This window comes from Aethalodelphis obliquidens, unplaced genomic scaffold (assembly GCF_003676395.1).
Source record: "Aethalodelphis obliquidens isolate GAN/ISIS:26980383/991018 unplaced genomic scaffold, ASM367639v1 scaffold41, whole genome shotgun sequence".
Lineage (NCBI taxonomy): Eukaryota > Metazoa > Chordata > Mammalia > Artiodactyla > Delphinidae > Aethalodelphis > Aethalodelphis obliquidens.
Genome location: NW_020837985.1, coordinates 12,122,174 through 12,143,490, shown reverse-complemented (window position 1 = coordinate 12,143,490; position 21,317 = coordinate 12,122,174). Strand labels below are relative to the sequence as shown.

Genomic DNA, 21,317 nt, shown 5'->3' with positions numbered 1-21,317 from the left:
TGTCACAGCAACAGTCTCCATCTATCAGCTGCTTGAAGAGACTGTTTCAGCAGATAAACACCACAGGCATGCTCACCTCTCTGCGGCAACTCACACCTAATGAATGGCTCACTGCGATGGCGTCTAAAGACTTGGACATTTCAGGCGCATTCCAGACAACTGTGCTGAGCCAGTTTCGCTCCAGCCCTGCCCGCGGAGCGGGCTGAAGCTGTTCTCAGGCTTACGTCATAGCTCAACTTCTCGCCCTGCCCAAACCGCTTCCTTCCCCTTCCTTCTACAGGTGGACACCAAAACGAGTAATGGAATTCTCCAGAAATGAGCACTGGCCAATGCCAACGCCCCCCCCCCTCCTCCCCAGAGGACATGAGACCCGCCTCTGACCGGCCTGGGTGGCTCAAGCTCTCCCCAGACCCCTGGACGACTTGAAAACCAAGTGGCATCTCCAGGCCAAAGTCTGGCCGACTTGAGCAAGCCTTGGAGGACTACGTTAATTCTCACTCCTTCTAGAAAAGGCCCACCCTGCCGGGAGCGCGGCCCTGGAACCAAGCCTGGTTCCCGCTCTGAGGAGCCGCGGGGAACCCCCGACCGGCCCAGGACGCTTCTGGTCCCGACCACAGCGCCCCGTGGCGCGACCCTCGGGAGGCTGAGGCCCCGGCCCCAGCTCCTCGAAGGCACAGCCGGGGCTGGGATGGGCGCCCACCCCGCCAGACCAGGGTTTCCCTTCCCCGACGCCGCGCAGCCGAGGGTACCAACCTGGGCGGAGAGCGGCCCGAGGAGGCGGATGACCGAACGCTGACGCTTGCGGGGCGGCGGGCGGGCCGCGCGGGACTCACCCCGGAGCGGCGGCGCCTCCCCTTCCACGGAGACCCTCTAGGCGCAGTCCCGGCGCTACGCCTCCTGCGGCCCGGAAGGCCGGGGCCGGCGCCAACGGGGCTGATGGAGCTTCCGGCGTGGGGGCGTGGGGGCGTGGGGCCGCGGGGGCGGGGCGGGCGGCCTGGCACGTCCGGGTTTAGGAAACGGCCCTGCAGCGGAGGCTGGACCAGCTCCTGGGACTGCGCGCGGGCGTACGCGCCCCTCAGCCCGCAGGAGGCCGCCCGAGGCGACGCGGCGGCGCCGGTTCCCCGGGAGCTCCCGGCGGGCGGGCGGGAGGCCCCGGGGCGGGCCTACTCAGCGTGTCCTGGGCGCGGGCCATCCTGGACGAGCTGCAGGGTGCCCCGAACGACGTGCACGCGGTGTAAAAGGAGTCCCTGCGTCTCAAGAGCCGGCCGAGGCGCTGCGGGAGGCGCTGGAGGCGGGTCGGGGTCGGTGTGAGGCCTTGAGTTGAGAGGCCCGCGCAAAAGAGAAACTCGAACTGGCCGAGAGCAGGTGGTCCAGGCCCGGAGCCAGGCCTACTTCCACGTGAGCCCGAGGAAGAGCAGAGGGGCATCCACTCACCGGAGGAGAACGTTGAACAAAAGACGAAAGAAAACGAGGAACGAACTGACCCGCATCTGTGACGACCTCCTTTCCAAGATGGAGCAGATCTGACGTGGAGTCGCCGACCTGCTCAGCCTCCCTCCTGTCTGTCCGGCGCGGTCTGCTGGAAGGTTTCATGTTCTTCCTGCTCTTCGCCTCGAGTCGTTTTCAAATTCGATTGCTTTGAAAAGAAGACTAAAAATGCTGTCTTTAAAGTTTAAGAAAAAAAGAAAGTCACCACCCGGTAAATGCGCTGCATGATTAACTCTGCCTCAGAGAATAAAGGCAGGGAACGTCGGTGCTAGGAGTCTAGACCGCAGGCAGGAAGATGGGGTGTTGTAGATGCATCCCTCATCGCTTGACTGGCAGTGAGGACTCCATCAGGGGTGTTAGGGGGAGCACGTTCTGTCCCTGGGTACTGTGGTGGTCCAGTTGCTCAGACTCTCACTGGTCATGAATTGGGATATTATTATATGTGTGGGAGCACATGCACTCCTTGATAACAGTGTTTCAGCCATTGGAGAATTTGGGGAGAAATAGTAGCAAGGAAAGCAGACCTGGATGGCTGTTTGGAGACTTCATGAATGATCCAGAGGAAAAATAAAAAACAAAAGACAGCAAGGGAGAGGCTGAAAGCCATGAGTGAAAGCCATAGGGTCTCCTTTGTACCATGAAAAATAAGCTCTTCTGCATTGGAAGTTTAGAGAAAACCGAAGACAAGTACTGGCACTTAATTATCAGATAACCAAGTGCCAAAGGATGTTTTATTACCAACCAAGGCACAAGCTAAGGACCCTGATTGAGAAAGAATGAAACTTTTAACATTTGAGATGGGGACATATGGATTCTATGACCTTAGGATCTTGAATTCCCGGATTCACCTGAAGTGTATGAGTCGTCTGAAGTGGTCCACCATGTCCTATTAAGAGTGAGTACCCTACTGTTTTTTAAAGATAATTAAGATGTTTCTGTCTTTCAATACAACCCTCTATCCAGGAGCTGCCCCCACTTTTCTTACAGGATACTAAGTCTCTACCTAGTCTTAAACCACTGAATAATCCAGCCAGGAGCATATTGGGTCTGTTACTAGAAGAAAGGGACTATATCCCCAAGGAGCTGTAAGACAGCCAGCATGAATTGACAGCAGCTAGGAGGTGTATGCACAGAAGGCATATGGATGCTGAGGGTGGTTATTATTGGGGACTAGGAAGCAGTATTGGATAATGGAGAGTTTTTTGTTTGTTTTTTAATTTTGGAGCATTCTTCCAAGATAGAAGTTTTAATACTCTGGCAAAGACCCTAGGAGATGGTTCAAACTTGATACTAGGCTGGTTCCTAGAAGCACTTGAAAAACAAGTGCTTTCATGTTATATGAAATTTAAATATCTGAATTGCCAGGGCAGACAGTAGAAGGAGGATTTAAAAGTCCCAGGGAGGTGGTCACACCCTACCTGGAGTGTCCTGTGTCGTTGGACGAGTGGCATGGGTATGAGATGCCCAGCCTTTTTGGCTCGATATGGGACGTTTGCTGAGCCATTTTGTTCCCGAGCTCTTCCCACGGTTAGACAGTGTCTTTGTTGGAACCTCATAGAAACTCAACTTTTCCCTTTGCTCTATCCACTTCCTTCTTATCCTTTCCAAAGGAATTGATCCCATGTGTGCTCCATCATAGATTCACTGGGTGCTAATCTACGTATTAGCGCTGCAGAAGCCAGTTTGTGATGCATGATTACAAGCATCTGGAGACAAATTTGTGGGCAAGTGAGTTGCTGAGCACCAGCTGCTTGCCAATCACCATTCTGACATTCATTTTATTGAATTACTTATCATCATCTTCATTTTACAAATGAAAATATTGTTTCAGATTATGACTCGTTCACGATTGATTAGTAAGTTATGCAGTTAAGTCTCATGTTTCCATTGTAGAAGGTTTTTCTTGCCCTTGTTGTCTATAAAATGGTTTCTTCCAAAAAGATCTTCAGAAACCTACTGGTTACACAAAGTTTCAATGACATGAAGAGAACAGGCTTAGGGACACCCATCCTGCTCAAGCCAAAGTAAAGCCACCTTTATCCATTTTAACACTGATTCAAATAAGATTTTGTCCAAAAGAGATGCTACTGCTACAAAAAAAAAGGAAATCACTGCCCTATTATGACAAAATACAATTAACTGAGCTTAGCAGAAGCTTCAGAATTGAAAATGAATTATCTTGAATATTTTACACGTGCACGCACACACACACACACACACACACACACACACACAGACAACCCCATTGTGACTATTAGGATACTTAGAATTTCAGATCACAAAATGATGTTTCCTAACACCTTTCTTTATCTTCCCTTTAGTTAATTTTATCATTGTTATTTTTACCATGGTTAATTTTACCAAGATTATTGTACCATATGATCTTGGTCATTACAATGTACATAACAATAAAATCGCTAACTTTGCTATAATGTTTATGGGTATAAACATACTGTGAGAAAACAAATAATTTTGAAATTCATAAGGCTTAAGGATATAAATATTGAACTGGAATATAAAACGTCTGAAATCATTTCAGTTTGGGGGGGTACATTTAAGGCCAATGTTACAAAGATAATTATGTACACAAAAGATTTATAGGATGCCTGGGCATCAATTATTTTATGAAGAATGATAATCATACCTTAAAATTATATTGTGACACTCAAAATATTCCAAATTTTATTTTCAGTAATATTGACTTCCACTTTATCAATATAAAACTCTTTCAAATGTTTAAATTTATGTGTCACTGGATGCTTTTATATATTATGCAGTATTTTAATATCACAGTCCAAAATAAAATCAACCAAAATGGAACAAAACAACAAAACATAGATAGGTCAACTCAGTGACCAACAATGATATTAAACACATTTGAACAACCAGATGCCCACATGAGCAATTTTTCTGTTCTTCACAAAATAGAAATAACAGTAAATCTTTAGTGTGACAACTGAAGTACTGTTGTCATGAGAAAGAAATCCCATTTTCAATATTTCAAAAATACAGTTCATTTATCTTTATATATTTTGTAAAGCTTCTTTTGAGAAAACAATCAGAGTATCATAAAAAAAGATATTGACTGTAAAGTACCAAAACTTCAATTTCAGCAAACTTCAAGATTTCATGCCTCTGAATTAGAAGTCCAAATATTTAAGAAATATAATCTTTAAGGTTCAACTTGAGAGAGGTATCCACCTCCAGTAACTGACCAGCAAATTATATTACAAGTATAGCTAGTAGTTATCCAAATATATGAGCAGTGTTGAGATTATATTCTATGAAGAAAGGGAGTCAATGTGAGTTTGGAAGATAGCTTATAAGAGATGTGTGATGGGCAAGAAAGGAAAAGATGTGGAGATGGAGATGGGGGTGGGGTGGGAGAGATCTCAGGAATTTCTCCTTAAAACCCAGAGAAATCTAGAATCCATGCTAGATCATGACCATTACCTTCCTGTCTACCTCTCTTTTGTTAAATACTGCAATAGTTTCCTAACTTTTCCAGGATCCACTCTTAATTCTCAATTGATTCTCAACAGAGGCAGAGTGATTTTTTAAAAATGCAAACATAGTTGTGACATTTATTTCCTTAAAACCTTTGAAGGGCTCCCCACTGCTCCTTATCACAATGGCCGCAATCCTTAGTTTGGCCTTTTGAGTAATGTGGACTTTTCAAGCTCATCTGCTTATATGCATTCCTCCTTGCTCACTGTGTGTTGTCAGGCCGACTTTCCTCAGTTTTTACAAGCTGGCCATGCAATTTCCTGTCTCTCTCTCTGAATTTATCAACTCCTACTCATCTTCATATCGCAATTCAACTCTTAAATTCTTCTGGAAGGCCCTCCATGATGCCTACAGACCAGATCTGATTTCTGATATGCACTGTCCACTTTTGATTTTTTTAAAAATTTATAATACATTTTTTTATTACAAAGTTTTGTACATCTGATTAACATCAGACTCTACCAGTAAACTATAGGCTCTGTGAAGGCAGACTTTATGTCTGTTTTATTCCCTTTCTGGTTTCTATATCAAGCACTGCAAACCTCAATAAATGTTTGGGTGATTGTGTGAATGATGAAATAAATAAATAATTGATTCTTATTGGTTATCTGTTGGGTCCAATCCAATCCTTGTTCATATAGAAGTGTTAGGTTAATCTAATTATGAACTTACTTTCTGTTCCTAGGAGTAAAGTTCAAAGTAGAGTCCCTCAACAACAACAACAAAAAAGTTAAAATAGGGAGAGGAACTCTTGACCCAAGGAACAATCCAGAGCCACAGCTTGTATGAGTCCATGGTAGATCATGGTCTATGTATATGGTATCCCCTGGAATGGAGCAGCCATACCCGAAGCTCCTGGAGAACACAGCCCTGACTCCATGAACTGGGAAAATACTAGCAACCTTTAATGCTGCTTCCTACCTTCTCTGGGCCAAATTTAAAAGAAAAAGTAAGAGCAGAGATGGAGGAAAGAAGAGAACACTTAGCTAAAGAGGAAGGGTTCAATTTTACAGCATATTCCAATCCAGATGGATGTAGTGCAGCTAACAGTAGAGAAAAGGTGGAGTATTTTTTTAACTTGCCTGCCGGTCCTTGAGGAGTCGTATGCTCGTATTTTAAACATAAATTCAATCCATGTGGTTATAATTACATTTTGTCAGCTGGATTTATAGTTAAGACACTCAGGCTGGAACTAATTTAGGGGGATGTCTAGTGGCCAAAGAAATAAAATTTTGTTATAAATTGGTATCTTCTTTGGGTGCCCCAACCCACAAATGGAGTTTCAGGGACCTCTACCAGGCTCTACCAATAAGAGGGTAATAGGTCTAGGTATAGAAAGGATTCATGTGGGTCAAGGTATTTGGGTTTTATACATACTTCAAAACATCCATATTATTAAGACATTAGATGGATAAGCTAATACTTTAAAATGAAAACAAATTCTATATTAATGTTTATCATCATCATCGCCATTATCATTTTCATTATTGTAAAACATATTTCTGTAACTTATACCAGAATGTACTACCATTTAATAGTTTGGGCAGGGGGCGGGGGACAGTTGCCTTGATAAAAGACTGAAAGCAAGACAAACCTGGTTTAAAGGTTTGGGAACACATTTTTGTTTCCCTAGCCCCTGCCAGAATCATAGATGCAGGCAATTCAACATATCAAACTGCATCCCAAATATAACAGTCCCAAAAAGATTAGTGTAGGATATGAACCATTCCCAGTTTAAATATTACCCTCCTACCTTTTCCCTCCCACAGCTGGAAAAAAAACCTGAATTCCAAAACAATTCTCAGGGCTATTAGTAACAATTTTTGAAATGGTATCTTTCTGAGAAAAAAATACAAAGATCTTGTTATATGTTTAAGAAAAATAGTTAAAAGTCACAAGTGGTTTTAATTCATATTTATTTTTTTCCCATAAGAGGGGAAAGAAAGTAATTAACTATATGGTAGGTGTTAGGGAGGCTTTAAGCTGATAATGAGGCGTTTTAAGTGGGTCTCCTGGAATAGCTCTACATGTAATATTGCATTTTGTCCTCCTAACTATCCAATAAAGTAGATTATACTCTGTCTCCATTCTATAGATAAGAAATTTACCTGTGCTCCCTCACTACATGGAGTAAGCAGGATTCAAAAACAAGTGCTCACATTCTTAGGCACTATTTCACGAATAATCTCTCCTATTACCAAGGATATTAATTAGTAGAAATTAAATGTGTTATGCCAGTAACAAGGTTAGGGCTTTAAGATAAACAAATGAGATAAAGAAAAGTGATTGCAACCGCAAGAATGAGGTGAGAGAGGGACAGATTGGGACCCCAAACCAGTGAGGCCGAGACTGCCTAGGACTAGACTGTGAAGGCTCCACTCCTAGGAACCCCAGTGTACAAAGGCTCCATCTCTAGTTGATTATATTGTAAGTAGAGAAGTCACATATGAATTTGGAGGATAGGAAATAAAGAGCATGAGAGGAGTTTGGGAGAGGTTGTGTTTGGGTTGTGATAGAGCATGAGATCAGAAGACATCAACCTGAGTAATAATTGAAAGGCAAGACATGGGTTTGAGAAAAATAAGAAGATAGTCTATGGAGGTCGACTGCTGAGAAGTTCTTGGAGACCACAGAATTTAAAATCCCCCTTATCCTTGTATTAGCATTTCTTCACCTGTTCTGTTAATTCATGAGTGGAAACTCCATTATTGGGAGACAATAAGGCAAAAAGAATTTATGCCTCTCAAAAGATGGAAATGAATGAAATGTGCAGTTGCTAATCCTTACAACAGTGTTTAGGGTCATCTATAAACTCACCAGCTGGTATTTTTAATGCCTCAATTAAAATTTCTCCTGTTTCTTCACTCTCAGATTAGTTCTAATTGATATGTAGAATTTATTTAATTTATTGAGGTTTTATAAAATCTTGGCACTCTGCTAAGTATTTTTACAGAAATCATTCTTGCCTTCATTTATTCATTAAAAATTTTGATTACCACCAATACTGTAGGCATTGTAAATGATTCCAAAGATGCAGAAAAGAGTGGCCGGGTGTTTTATCCCTTGATGTTTTTGCTCCTGCTGCTCTTTCTATGAGGACCATTTATCTTCTCTCTCAGATAAGCAAACACCTACTTGTCTTTCAAGACTCAGCTCAAACATCACTATGTGATTATGTGATTGGATCTTTCTAGTGTACTATAACTACATAAGGGCAATATCCTTGTCTGATTTATTTTCTATTCCGAACACTAAGGAAACTATCTGAAAGCAAGTTATTGTAAAGAAATATTACTTGAATTACATATAAAATGAACATATAAATGAATAAGAGAGGTAGATATTGTTTAGGTGGTTTAGTACTAGCATAGAGAACAGATGATTTCATCATACTGTGGTATGAGCACAAACTGATAAGAACGAACAAAGAAGTAAGAACAAATCAATATAATACAGTGGAAGGGGCACTTGAGTCCAATGGGTTGGTAAGAGAAAACTTCTCAGAGGATGTCATTTTAGCCATGCGATGTGATAGAAAATCAGCAGTTAAGTGGGGAAATAAGGGTGAAGGAGTAACTGAGCAGAGAATTAACTTTTAAAGGTTTTCCTTGCTAATATTTTGGGTACTCCAGGACTTCTCTGACTGTAAGTCTGTTTTTTTTTATGTTATTACTCTGCCCTACCTCCAAATCAACCACCCCTAGGTTAGATGAAGAATAGCTACATTTATTGAGAACCCCAACTATATCCCAGATACAACATATGTATATAGAGATTATATAGATAAATAACTGAAAGATGGTAGATGATTAGATAAATATATATGCAAATGGTAGGTCAGATAGATAAATACATATATTCTAGATGCATAAAAAGACAATTCATTTTAATTCATATGCTAATTTACATTTAGTAGTCATAGGCTCAGAAAGGATAAGGTCTTTGACCAGACTCCTACAGTTGGTAATGTGATCTCCCTGAAGGTTTATGGCTTTGTATTAATTACAATAAATCTTGGAAACAGATATACTTATACATTTAAAATACATTTTAAAATCCAAGTTGAATTCATACTCTGGAAAACACATTTTATTAACTTCTAAAGCTGACAGCTTATAAAAATAACTTTATTTCAGCCTCACCAATCCTTTATCTGCATCATTAAAAAGCATGAGGTAGTCTTATAATATTTCTTAGATATTGTAATAAACTTTCAAACTTTTTGTTATTGAGGCCCAGAGTAAATATTTTCTAACATCCAACTGTACAGTTATCTGAACTGACTACAAATGTCATATAAAGGCCACACAACTTCTTTAACCTCTTATATGTTGTGGACTCAAATAAAAACAAGAAGGCATCAAGAGGACATTCTTATTGGCCTATATCAAGAAGTACTATAATAAAGAATAAACCTATTTTGTCCAGGCAAGTGGCCTAAATCCACAGGATTTTATGTATCTCTTTAGTGCTTTGGAAAATGAGAAGAATAAATTAACACTCAATAAGATCGATAGTATGCTGAGGAACAATAGGAATGGCATTTAATAAGAACGCCATGTCCCTAAGATGAAAAGCAATATGAAAACACTAAGTCCAATTTCCATTAGGCTACAATTTTTAGTTTTTAGATGAACAGTTTGAAGAAAATGATCTATAATTAGAGTTTTCAGAAATATGCAAATAAAACAATGGCATTAGATTAAAAAACTCTCAGAAAAGATTCAACTATGTATTTAGAAGGGATATTTCTAGAGGACAAGTAGAAGTCAAGAAAAATGCTTAAGGAGATGTACTGTAGTAGAACAAACTGATGGTCTGTTGACTTTATCAGACAGTATTGAACTTATCAAATTGCATAAATTAGGAATTAAGAAATCAAATCTACTGCTATGGCCATTGCACTTCACCAGAAAATAGATTTCCTCATATTTAGGTTTACTGTCATGAGGTAACTCAGTTTCTCTTGGGAAAATAGTTGAAGAAAATGCAAAGGAGAAATTCTGTTTTTTTATATACTGGATAAGTCAATGGAAAATGATCAGGTTTCCAAGCTATAATGAGATCCTGACTTGGTTATGAATCACCATTATGTAAAGTTATAACTGGGATATGAGCTCACTGGTAGGAGTGAAAGAAGAATTATAATCCATAGTCTACTCTGATCTTTTTAAAATACATTTTATTTTTATTTTTTTGCTTTTAGTAACTTTATTCATAATAGCCCAAACACAAAATAACTCAGATGTCTGTCACCAGGAGAATGGCAATCGACCATGATAAATATGTATATTAAAATATTATTAAAGTCACTCAGCCACTTGTTGGCTGAGCAGAGATAAAATGTGCATTTATTTACTCCACTTCTCATCTCTCCTCAGTCCCACAAGATGATTTTTCCAGGTCTCATCTAAATCTCTATGTACTTTTCAGTAAAGACAACCCTATGACCAAGACATGGGAGCTCCAAGACTTTCTCTTTTAAAACTCTTCCTTCCTTCTCTCAGAGGGAAGTCCCCATCGTTTTATTCACTATAGCCTCTAAGAACCTGCCACCTTGCATCTGATTCATGAAACTTGGATCTAACCGTTGCCATAACTGATGGTGGAACCAACCCTGCTCTCAGCAGGAGAGGACCTGAGCATTCAGGTGCCCTGATATTCCTGGGCCCTGGTTCTACCTAAGAACTTTTACCTTTTTTTTTTTTGGTTTTATTTTGTGCATTATAAATGGTATTTTTAAAAAACTTCACTTACTAATCATTCATTGGTAATATGTGAGAATGGAATCTAGTTTTCTTATATTAACCTTGAATCCTATAATCTTGCTATATATACTTATTAGTTCCAGGACTTTTGTTGTTGTTTTTGTTATTGACTCTGGGATTTTCTTTTTTTTTTTCCTTAAAACTGAGAAAAATATATGATTTCACAACATGGTTTCTATGGTATCAAATTAGGAGTACTATCACTATCAATTAATATAACTGGTTGGGCAATACTTGGGCTTTTTTTCTTCTCTGAATTTTATTTATTTTTTTATACAGTACGTTCTTATTAGTCATCTATTTTATACACATCAGTGTATACATGTCAATCCCAATCTCCCAATTCATCCCACCCCCACCCCACCCGCCCCACTGCTGCTTTCCCCCCTTGGTGTCCATACGCTTGTTCTCTACATCTTTGTCTCAATTTCTGCCCTGCAAACCTGTTCATCTGTACCATTATTCTAGGTTCCACATATATGCGTTAATATGCGATATTTGTTTTTCTCTTTCTGAGTTACTTCACTCTATATGGCAGTCTCTAGATCCATCCACGTATCTACAAATGGCCCAATTTCGTTCCTTTTTATGGCTAATATTCCATTGTATATATGTACCACATCTTCTTTATCCATTCAGCTGTCAATGGGCATTTAGGTTGCTTCCATCACCTGGCTATTGTAAATAGTGCTGCCATGAACATTGGGGTGCATGTGTCTTTTTGAATTATGGTTTTCTCTGGGTATATGCCCAGTAGTAGGATTGCTGGGTCATATGGTAATTCTATTTTTAGTTTTTTAAGGAACCTCCATACTGTTCTCCATAGTGGCTGTACAACTTACATTCCCACCAACAGTGCAAGAGGGTTCCATTTTCTCCACACCCTCTCCAAGCATTTGTTGTTTGTAGATTTTCTTATGCCCATTCTAACTGGTGTGAGGTGATGCCTCATTGTAGTTTTCATTTGCATTTCTCTATTAATTAGTGACGTTGAGCGGCTTTTCATGTGCTTCTTGGCTGTCTGTATGTCCTCTTTGGAAAAATGTCTGTTTAGGTCTTCTGCCCGTTTTAGGATTGGATTGTTTGTTTCTTTAAATATTGAGCTGCATGAGCTGTTTATATATTTTGGAGATTAATCCTTTGTCCGTTGATTCATTTGCAAATATTTTTTCCCATTCTGAGGGTTGTCTTTTTGTCTTGTTTGTAGTTTCCCTTCTTTGCAAAAGCTTTGAAGTTTTATTAGGTCCCATTTGTTTATTTTTGTTTTTATTTCCATTACTCTAGGAGGTGGATCAAAAAAGATCTTGCTATGATTTATGTCAAAGACTGTTCTTCCTATGTTTCCCTCTAAGAGTTTTATGGTGTCTGGTCTTACATTTAGGTCTCTAATCCATTTTGAGTTTATTTTTGTGTATGGTGTTAGGGAGTGTTCTAATTTTATTCTTTCACATGTAGCTGTCCAGTTTTCCCAGCACCACTTATTGAAAAGGCTGTCTTTTCTCCATTATATATCCTTGCCTCCTTTGTCATAGATTAGTTGACCATAGGTGTGTGGGTTTATCTCTGGGCTTTCTATCCTGTTCCATTGATCTATATGTCTGTTTTTGTCCCAGTACCATATTGTCTTGATTACTGTAGCTTTGTAGTATAGTCTGAAGTCCAGGAGCCTGATTTCCTCAGCTCCGATTTTCTTTCTCAAGATTGCTTTGGCTATTCGGGGTCTTTTGTGTCTCTATACAAATTGTGAAATTTTTTGCTCTAGTTCTGTGAAAAATGCCAGTGGTAGTTTGATAGGGATTGCATTGAATCTGTAGATTGCTTTGTGTCGTATAGTCATTTTCACAATGTTGATTCTTCCAATACAAGAACATAGTATATCTCTCCATCTGTTGGTATCATCTTTAATTTCTTTCAAAAGTGTCTCATAGTTTTCTGCATACAGGTCTTTTGTCTCCTTAGGTAGGTTTATTCCTAGGTATTTTATTTTCCTTGTTGCAGTGGTAAATGGGAGTGTTTCCTTAATTTCACTTTCAGATTTTTCATCATTAGTGTATAGGAATGCAAGAGATTTCTGTGCATTAATTTTGTATCCTGCAACTTTACTGAATTCATTGATTAGCCCTAGTAGTTTTCTGGTAGCATCTTTAGGATTTTCTATGTATAGTATCATGTCATCTGCAAACAGTGACAGTTTTACTTCTTCTTTTCCAATTTGTATTCCTTTTATTTCTTTTTCTTCTCTGATTGCCGTGGCTAGGACTTCCAAAACTATGTTGAATAACAGTGGAGATAGTAGACATCCTTGTCTTGTTCCTGATCTTAGAGGAAATGCTTTCAGTTTTTCATCACTGAGAATGATGTTTGCTGTGGGTTTGTCATACATGGCCTTTATTATGTTGAGGTAGGTTCCTTCTATGCCCACTTTCTGGATAGTTTTGATCATAAATGGGTGTTGAATTTTGTCAAAAGCTTTTTCTGCATCTATTGAGATGATCATATGGCTTTTCTTCTTCAGTTTGTTAATATGGTGTATCACATTGATTGTTTTGCGTACATTGAAGAATCCTTGCATCCCTGGGATAAATCCCACTTGCTCATGGTGTATGATCATTTTAATGTGTTGTTGGATTCTGTTTGCTAGTATTTTGTTGAGGATTTTTGTATCTATATTCATCAGTGATATTGGTCTGTAATTTTCTCTTTTTGTAGAATCTTTGTCTGGTTTTGGTATCACGGTGATGGTGGCCTCATAGAATGAGTTTGGGAGTGTTCCTTCCTCTGCAATTTTTTGGAAGAGTTTGAGAAGGATGGGTGTTGGCTCTTCTCTAAATGTTTGATAAAATTCACCTGTGAAGCCATCTGGGCCTGGACTTTTGTTTGTCAGAAGATTTTTAGTCACAGTTTCAAATTCATTACTTGTGATTGGTCTGTTCATATTTTCTATTTCTTCCTGGTTCAGTTTTGTAAGGTTATACCTTTCTAAGTATTTGTCCATTTCTTCCAGGTTGTCCATTTTATTTTCATAGAGTTGCTTTTAGTAGTCTCTTAGGATGTTTTGTATTTCTGTGGTGTCTGTTGTAACTTCTTCTTTTTCATTTCTAATTTTATTTATTTGAGTCCTTTCCCTCTTTTTCTTGATGAGTCTGGCTAATAGTTTATCAATTTTGTTTATCTTCTCAAAGAACCAGCTTTTAGTTTTATCGATCTTTGCTATTGTTTTTTTTCTATTTCATTTATCTCTGCTCTAAACTTTATGATTTCTTTCCTTCTGCTAACTGTGGGTTTTGTTTGTTCTTCTTTCTCTATTTCCTTTAGGTGTAAAGTTAGATTGTTTATTTGAGATTTTTCTTGGTTCTTGAGGTAGGCTTGTATAGCTATAAATTTCCCTCTTAGAACTGCTTTTGCTGCATCCCATAGGTTTTGGATTGTCATGTTTTCATTATCATTTGTCTCTAGGTATTTTTTGATTTCCTCTTTGATTTCTTCAGTGATCTCTTGGTTATTTAGTAATGTATTTTTTAGCCTCCATGTTTGTGTTTTTTATGTTTTTTCCCCTGTAATTCATTTCTAATCTCATAGCCTTGTGGTCAGAAAAGGTGCTTGATATGATCTCAATTTTCTTAAATTTACTGAGGCTTGATTTGTGACTTGAGATGTGATCTATCCTGGAGAATGTTCCGTGCACACTTGAGAAGAAAGTGTAATCTGCTGTTTTTGGATGGAATGTCTTATAAATACCAATTTAATCTATCTGGTCTTTTGTGTCATTTAAAGCTTGTGTTTCCTTATTAATTTTCTGTTTGGATTATCTGTCCATTGGGGTAACTGAGGTGTTAAAGTCCCCCACTCTTACTGTGTTACTGTCGATTTCCTCTTTTAGAGCTGTTAGCAGTTTCCTTATGTATTGAGGTGCTCCTATGTTGGGTGCATATATATTTATAATTGTTATATCTTTTACTTGGATTGATCTTTTGATCATTATGTAGTGTCCTTCCTTGTCTCTTGTAACATTCTTTATTTTAAAGTCTATTTTATCTGATATGAGTATTGCTATCCAGCTTTCTTTTGTTTTCCATATGCATGGAATATCTTTTTCCATCCCTTCACTTTCAGTCTGAATGTGTCCGTAGGTCTGAAGTGGGTCTCTTGTAGACAGCATATATATGGGTCTTGTTTTTGTATTCATTCAGCAAGCCTGTGTCTTTTGGTTGGAGCATTTAATCCATTCACGTTTAAGGTAATTATCAATATGTATGTTCCTATGACCATTTTCTTAATTGTTTTGGTTTTGTTTTTGTACGTCCTTTTCTTCTCTTGTGTTTCCCACTTAGAGAAGTTCCTTTAGCATTTTTCGTAGAGCTAGTTTGGTGGTGCTGAATTCTGTTAGCTTTTGCTTGTCTGTAAAGCTTTTGATTTCTCCATCGAATCTGAATGTGATCCTGGCCAGGTAAAGTAATCTTGGCTGTAGGGTCTTCCCTTTCATCACTTTCAGTATATCATGCCACTCCCTTCTGGCTTGTAGAGTTTCTGCTGAGAAATCAGCTGTTAACCTTATGGGAGTTCCCTTGTAGGTAATTTGTCATTTTTCCTTTGCTGCTTTCAGTAATTTTTCTTTGTTTTTAATTTTTGCCAATTTGATTACTATGTGTCTTGGTGTGTTTCTCCTTGGGTTTATCCTGTATGGGACTCTCTGCACTTCCTGGACTTGCATGACTATTTCCTTTCCCACGTTAGGGAAGTTTTCAACTATAATCTGTTCAGATATTTTCTCGGGTCCTTTCTCTCTCTCTTCTCCTTCTGGGACCCGTATAATGTGAATGTTGTTGCATTTAATGTTGTCCCAGAGGTCTCTTAGGCTGTCTTCACTTCTTTTCATTCTTTTATCTTTATTCTGTTCCACAGCAGTGAATTCCACCATTCTGTCTTCCAGGTCACTTATCCGTTCTTCTGCCTCAGTTGTTCTGCTATTGATTCCTTCTAGTGTATTTTTCATTTCAGTTATTGTGTTGTTCATCTCTGTTTGTTTGTTCTTTAATTCTTCTAGATTTGTTTTAAACAGTTCTTGCATCTTCTCAATCTTTGCCTCCATTTTTTTCCCAAGGTCCTGGATCATCTTAACTGTCATTATTCTGAATTCTTTTTCTGTAAGGTTGCCTATCTCCACTTCATTTAGTTGTTTTTCTGGGGTTTTATCTTGTTCCTTCATCTGGTACATAGCCCTTTGCCTTTTCATCTTGTCTATCTTTCTGTGAATGTGGTTTTTGCTCCACAGGCTGCAGAATTGTAGATCTTCTTGCTTCTGCTGTCTGCCCTCTGGTGGATGAGGCTATCTAAGGGGCTTGTGCAAGTTTACTGATGGCAGAGACTGGTGGTGAGTAGAGCTGGCTGTTGCTTTGGTGGGCAGAGTTCAGTAAAACTTTAATCCACTTGTCTGCTGATGGGTGGATTGGGTGGGGCTGGGTTCCCTCCCTGTTGGTTGTTTGGCCTGAGGCAACCCAACACTGGAGCCTACCCGGGGTCTTTGCTGAGGCTAATGGTGGACCCTTGGAGGGCTCACGCCAAAGAGTACTTCCCAGAACTTCTGCTGCCACTGTCCTTGTCCTCACGGTGAGACACAGCCATCCCCCGCCTCTGCAGGAGACCCTCCAACACTAGCAGGTAGGTCTGGTTCAGTCTCCTGTGGGGTCACTGCTCCTTCCCCTGGGTCCCGATGCGCACACTACTTTGTGTGTGCCCTCCACAAGTGGAATCTCTGTTTCCCCCAGTCCTGTCAAAGTCCTGCAATCAAATCCTGCTAGCTTTCAAAGTCTGATTCTCTAGGAATTCCTACTCCCATTGCCTGACCCCCAGATTGGGAAGCCTGACGTGGGGCTCAGAACCTTCACTCCAGTGGGTGGACTTCTGTTGTATAAGTGTTCTGCACTTTGTTAGTCACCCACCCAGCAGTTATGGGATTTGATTTTATTGTGATTGCGCCCCTCCTACTGTCTCATTGTGGCTTCTCCTTTGTCTTTGGATATGGGGTATCTTTTTTGGTAAGTTCCAGTGTCTTCCTGTTGATGATTGTTCAGCAGTTAGTTGTGATTCTGATGTTTTTGCAAGAGGGAGTGAGAGCACATCCTTCTACTTCGCCATCTTGAACCAATCTCCTCGACTCTGGGATTTTCTACATAGGCAATCATATGATCTGTGAAAAAAGACAGTTTTATTTCTTCCTTCTCAATTTGTATACCTTTTGTTTCCTTCTACTGTCTGATTGCACTAGCCAGGACTTCCTTAATGATGTTAAATAGAAGTGGTGAGAAGGGACATCCTTGCCTTGATCCCAGTTTTAGGGGAAGAGCATCTAGTTTCTCACCATTGAGAATGATGTTACATTGGTTTATCCAACTGGCCCCTGTCCACGGAGGGCAAGGAGAGACCAGCGAAAGAGGCAGTCCACTCCAGATTGTTATGTGGCAGGTTAAAAAACAAGGGAATTTACTTACCAGGCTTGTCTTGTGTCACTATAAGATGAGTAGATCTCTGCACCCACCCACCAGAATCTTAAAAGTTTATATAGAGGCCTTAATGGGGTTCAGCCTCATATGCCATCCAGATTATCTCAAAAACTAATTGCTCTTTCAAGACTGTGTCCTTAAAAATGGCTCCCACGGTGGGCAGAGTGTATGTTCTGAGGAAGGGGAGAGAGTGAGGAGCATGCAGTTGCTGGGCCCCAGCTCTCAGATCAGCCAGTGGTCACATCCTCTCAATGACCTCTTCTAATAGTTAGCTATTGGGTTTTTTGTATATGTTTTTTATCAAATTGTGGAAACATCTATTTCTAGCTTGCTGAGAGTTTTTATCATGACTAGGGGTTAAATTATGTCAAATGCTCTTTCTGAATTGATTGGTATCATATGATTTTTCTTGTTGATATGATGGGTTACGTTAATTGGCTTCTAAATATTGAACTATTCTTGCATACCTAGAAGAAATCCCCACTAGTCATAGTACATAATTATTTTCATACATTGTTGAATTCAATTTCCTGTTGTTTGTTGAGAATTTTTAATCTATATTCATGAGTGACATTGGTCTATAATTTTCATTTCTTGTATTTCTTGTATTGTCTTTATCTAGTTCTAATATTAGAATAATCCTGGCTTCATGGAATAAGCTAGGAAGTATTCCTCCTGCTTCTATTTTCTGGAAGAGATCATGGAGAATTGGAATCATTTTTGTCCTTAACCTTTTTAGAGTCATCTACATTTTAAACAATCTCATGAACTTCTTCCCAGAATGAAATTCCCAAAAGTGCATAGTGAAATTATCATTGGTGATACAAGAAGAGGACTCACTGCCTCTGTGAGCCTGAAGCTAAGTGCCCAGTGGTTGCCCTGGGACTGTTAGTTTCAGCAGGTGCAGCTGTTGGGAAGATAAGCTGGACATGGAGTAGATAAAAGCAACAGTCAACTGGGAGCCATCGGGCACAGCTGTGTTTTTCAGTCCCTGTGTCTGATCTTTCCAACCTTGGAGACTAATGATGTCTGCTTCATTCCTTTCTTCTAAAACATGAGTACATTCCTCTCTTGGCTGATTCTTAGCTAGACTTCTATTACATCTACAGAGAAGGAGAATCAGGGAAATACAGTTCCCATCTTAGACAAGTTGGCCTCACAAAGTCCATCCCATGACTTGAAACAACTTGCCTAAAGTTTCCTTATTTATTTAATATCCCACATTTCTCTTAGTTTAGCCTGAATGACAAGATTTTCCATCTGTTTATGATCCTACCATCCACTCACACAGAGAAGGGGGAGGACTACTGTTACAGATCAAGATTAAGATCAGTACAATATTTGTCTACTTATTAGGGGGTATAAATGTCACTTTAGATGAATATCGTTCAATTTTCTTCTCTTGTGTCACCTTGTCATATTTGTTTGTAACACCTAATGTCCATCCATGTATCTGGTGTCATAAAATTGGCCTATGAGCATGCAGGACAGAGGATGGTAAAAAAAGGAAAATTTTTGAATAAAATATTTAGTTACATCAAGTGTCTACCTTAAGGAGTCTCTCTCTAAGATTAAAGAGGAAATTAGTTTTCTCTTTACCTTGTTGTACTTCTAAGATTTGATCTGCCTCCTTTTTTTTTTTCTTATTCATATGAATGACAAGACCTTTAGGACAAATTAGGTTTTGAACTTGAGAGAATTCCAGCATTTGTACTAACTTATTTGTTTAGTGTGCTCAAGGCCTTTGGCCACCTGGCAGAGGAGACAGAGTGGATGAGAAGTGCCCAAATTTTACCCCTTCTTTAACATTGCACAAGAGGTGACCAGAATATCAAACCTCCATCTCAAGTTCAAAAGGACATATCGGGCCACTTTTTGTAGAAGTGGAATGTTGAAAAAGGATACATGTCATAGCACACAGTAGAAAGGTCTTCCGCCTCTCTTTTTTTTGTAGCAGTCAGAGTGATAAGGGCCAGAGAATGAGTCCATCACAGAAGAGTTCAGACGTTTTTGCTTTGAACTCCCGTACAGATGACTGCCCACCCCACCCCCTCCAGGCCACAGGGCAGCTGTCCTGCCCTGATAAGATCTCAGAAGGCAAGCAACTTTCTGTCTTTCCTGAACTTCTGTTTTCTGATGCATGTGTGTATGTCCTTCCTTTCACTGGAGTGAAAAATTCACACTGTCTGAACCAGGTTGTAAGAAACCTGCAGAGGAAGACTGCAGCTGTTTTTGTTCCAGGTCAGTCATTCTCATCAAGCTGAGGATGACAGAGTGAGTTCCCATTATTAGAGCTCTCAAGGGAGTCGGGGGTCCCAGACTTACAAATAATAACTATTAACACGGTGTGTCTTTTTTGATTATCTACCTCTTTTCTTCATGAGATTGCTTTGGATAGAATTCTGGTATTTTGTGGTCCTTTAACAAAAATTTTCATCAGTAGTTATTTTAGGGTCCCACATGAGGCCAGATTTTATAGTGGTGAAAAGTACGATTTTTTTCCCGAAGTTTTGTTTCTCTGCATAAACTCTCTAAAGAACTTTCAGAAGTAGTACATCAGGTTCAGAATCTAGCCATCTCCTCACAGCTATTAGTAGAAATTTTTCCCACTTTAGAAATTAGAAACCTGAATCTGCAAGAGAAAATCAGTTCTCTCTTTTCCCACAGCTATGAAGTGGTTAAACTAGGATTCCAATGCAGGTCTCTCATTCTGTAGTAACTATGAGCTTTTAAATTTTTAATAATGCCTTCTGTAGTTTAATTGATGTCTCAGGAACCTCTATTTCTCTATCCAGAATGGAGTTGTATAAGGATACTCTTATTCACAAAGTGGAGATCTTAATATAATTATAGATTTTAATCTAGTCATAGTTATCATACCTTATTTTTTGTATAGAAATATATAATTTAAACAAATCTGTTCTGTAAACCAAACTATGGATTTTAAAGAAGTAGGCATTTCTATCTTCATGTTTTTCCTCTATTAGGAAACTAAAGATCTAAGAGTTGAGTATATGGGGATTTTAGGAAATATTCTTTTTTAAACCTTGTTTTTAAGCAAGGCTGAAAATCTTTCCTCCATGTTTTGCTTTTGGAAACTTTTTGGCATTCTAGGTGCATTTTCTAACTTATTTAGAATCCACACAAGGGCTCTAAACCTCAAAGGCATGTAAGGATGAAAGGTTGAGTGCTTTGGTTTGAATTATAATTTTTGGTGACGTGGCACCTTTCATCTGAGAATTCAAAGCCATCCTCAAGAAAATACATTCATTATTCCAACACCCCTCTGAGGCTGCTAGAACCTACTTAGAGATGGAGAAGCAGAGACATAAATGGGGAAAGAGAAAGACTGAAGATTTATTTTTAAAAGTGGAGGCACAATCCCACCAGCTACCCCAACTTCCCATTCTGTTCTTCTGCAGTTGGAACTCACTCTGCCTAGAATGAGAAGGTGTTATTTCTCCAGGAACTCATATTTAAAGGCTCAGTTTCTGCACATGCCACACCCTGTTACGAAGTTATACTAGAAAGAATATGAAGAGAGAGGGTGGGAGAAAAAAGCCAGACTTTGTAGAGAAATGACACAACGGTTGATCAGAAAACTGAAAGCACGGTCAGTGAACCCAACCCGTCATATGCAATATTCAAATGAAATCTGTTGATTCTACTTAAGCTCTATCTTGGGAACCTTTTCGTTCCTCCCTGTTATCAACGAACTAGTTGGGCCTTTCCCCTGGGCTGTTTCAGCAGCTTCCTATCTAACTGCCCTGCTTCAGTCTCTCTCCTTTCCAGTTGAATTTTCACCTACAGCCAAAGAGGTTTTTTTAAATGTCTTTTTACTTAAAATCATCAGTTTTTTAAAATAAAATTTATTTTACTGAACTATTCTGAAAGTACACTGCAGACATCGTGGCATTTCACTCCTAAATAACTCAACATATATCTCCTAGGAATAAGGACATTTTCCTGTATACCCACAATACTGTTATCACACCTAAGAAAATGAACAATAATTCCATATTGGTTAGTACCCATTCCGTGTTCAAGTGTCCTC

The 21,317-nt window shown here is 39.4% G+C and overlaps 1 long non-coding RNA gene across 1 annotated transcript in view; it reads left to right on the top strand.

The window, feature by feature from the left end:
- Positions 1-2,352: 2,352 nt before the first annotated feature.
- The window catches only part of LOC113633869 (uncharacterized), a 237,564-nt gene continuing 218,599 nt past the window's right edge, over positions 2,353-21,317 (top strand). The window contains exon 1 of the long non-coding RNA XR_003438401.1: positions 2,353-2,383. This is a non-coding gene — a long non-coding RNA (uncharacterized LOC113633869). The remainder of the gene's footprint in view (positions 2,384-21,317) is intronic.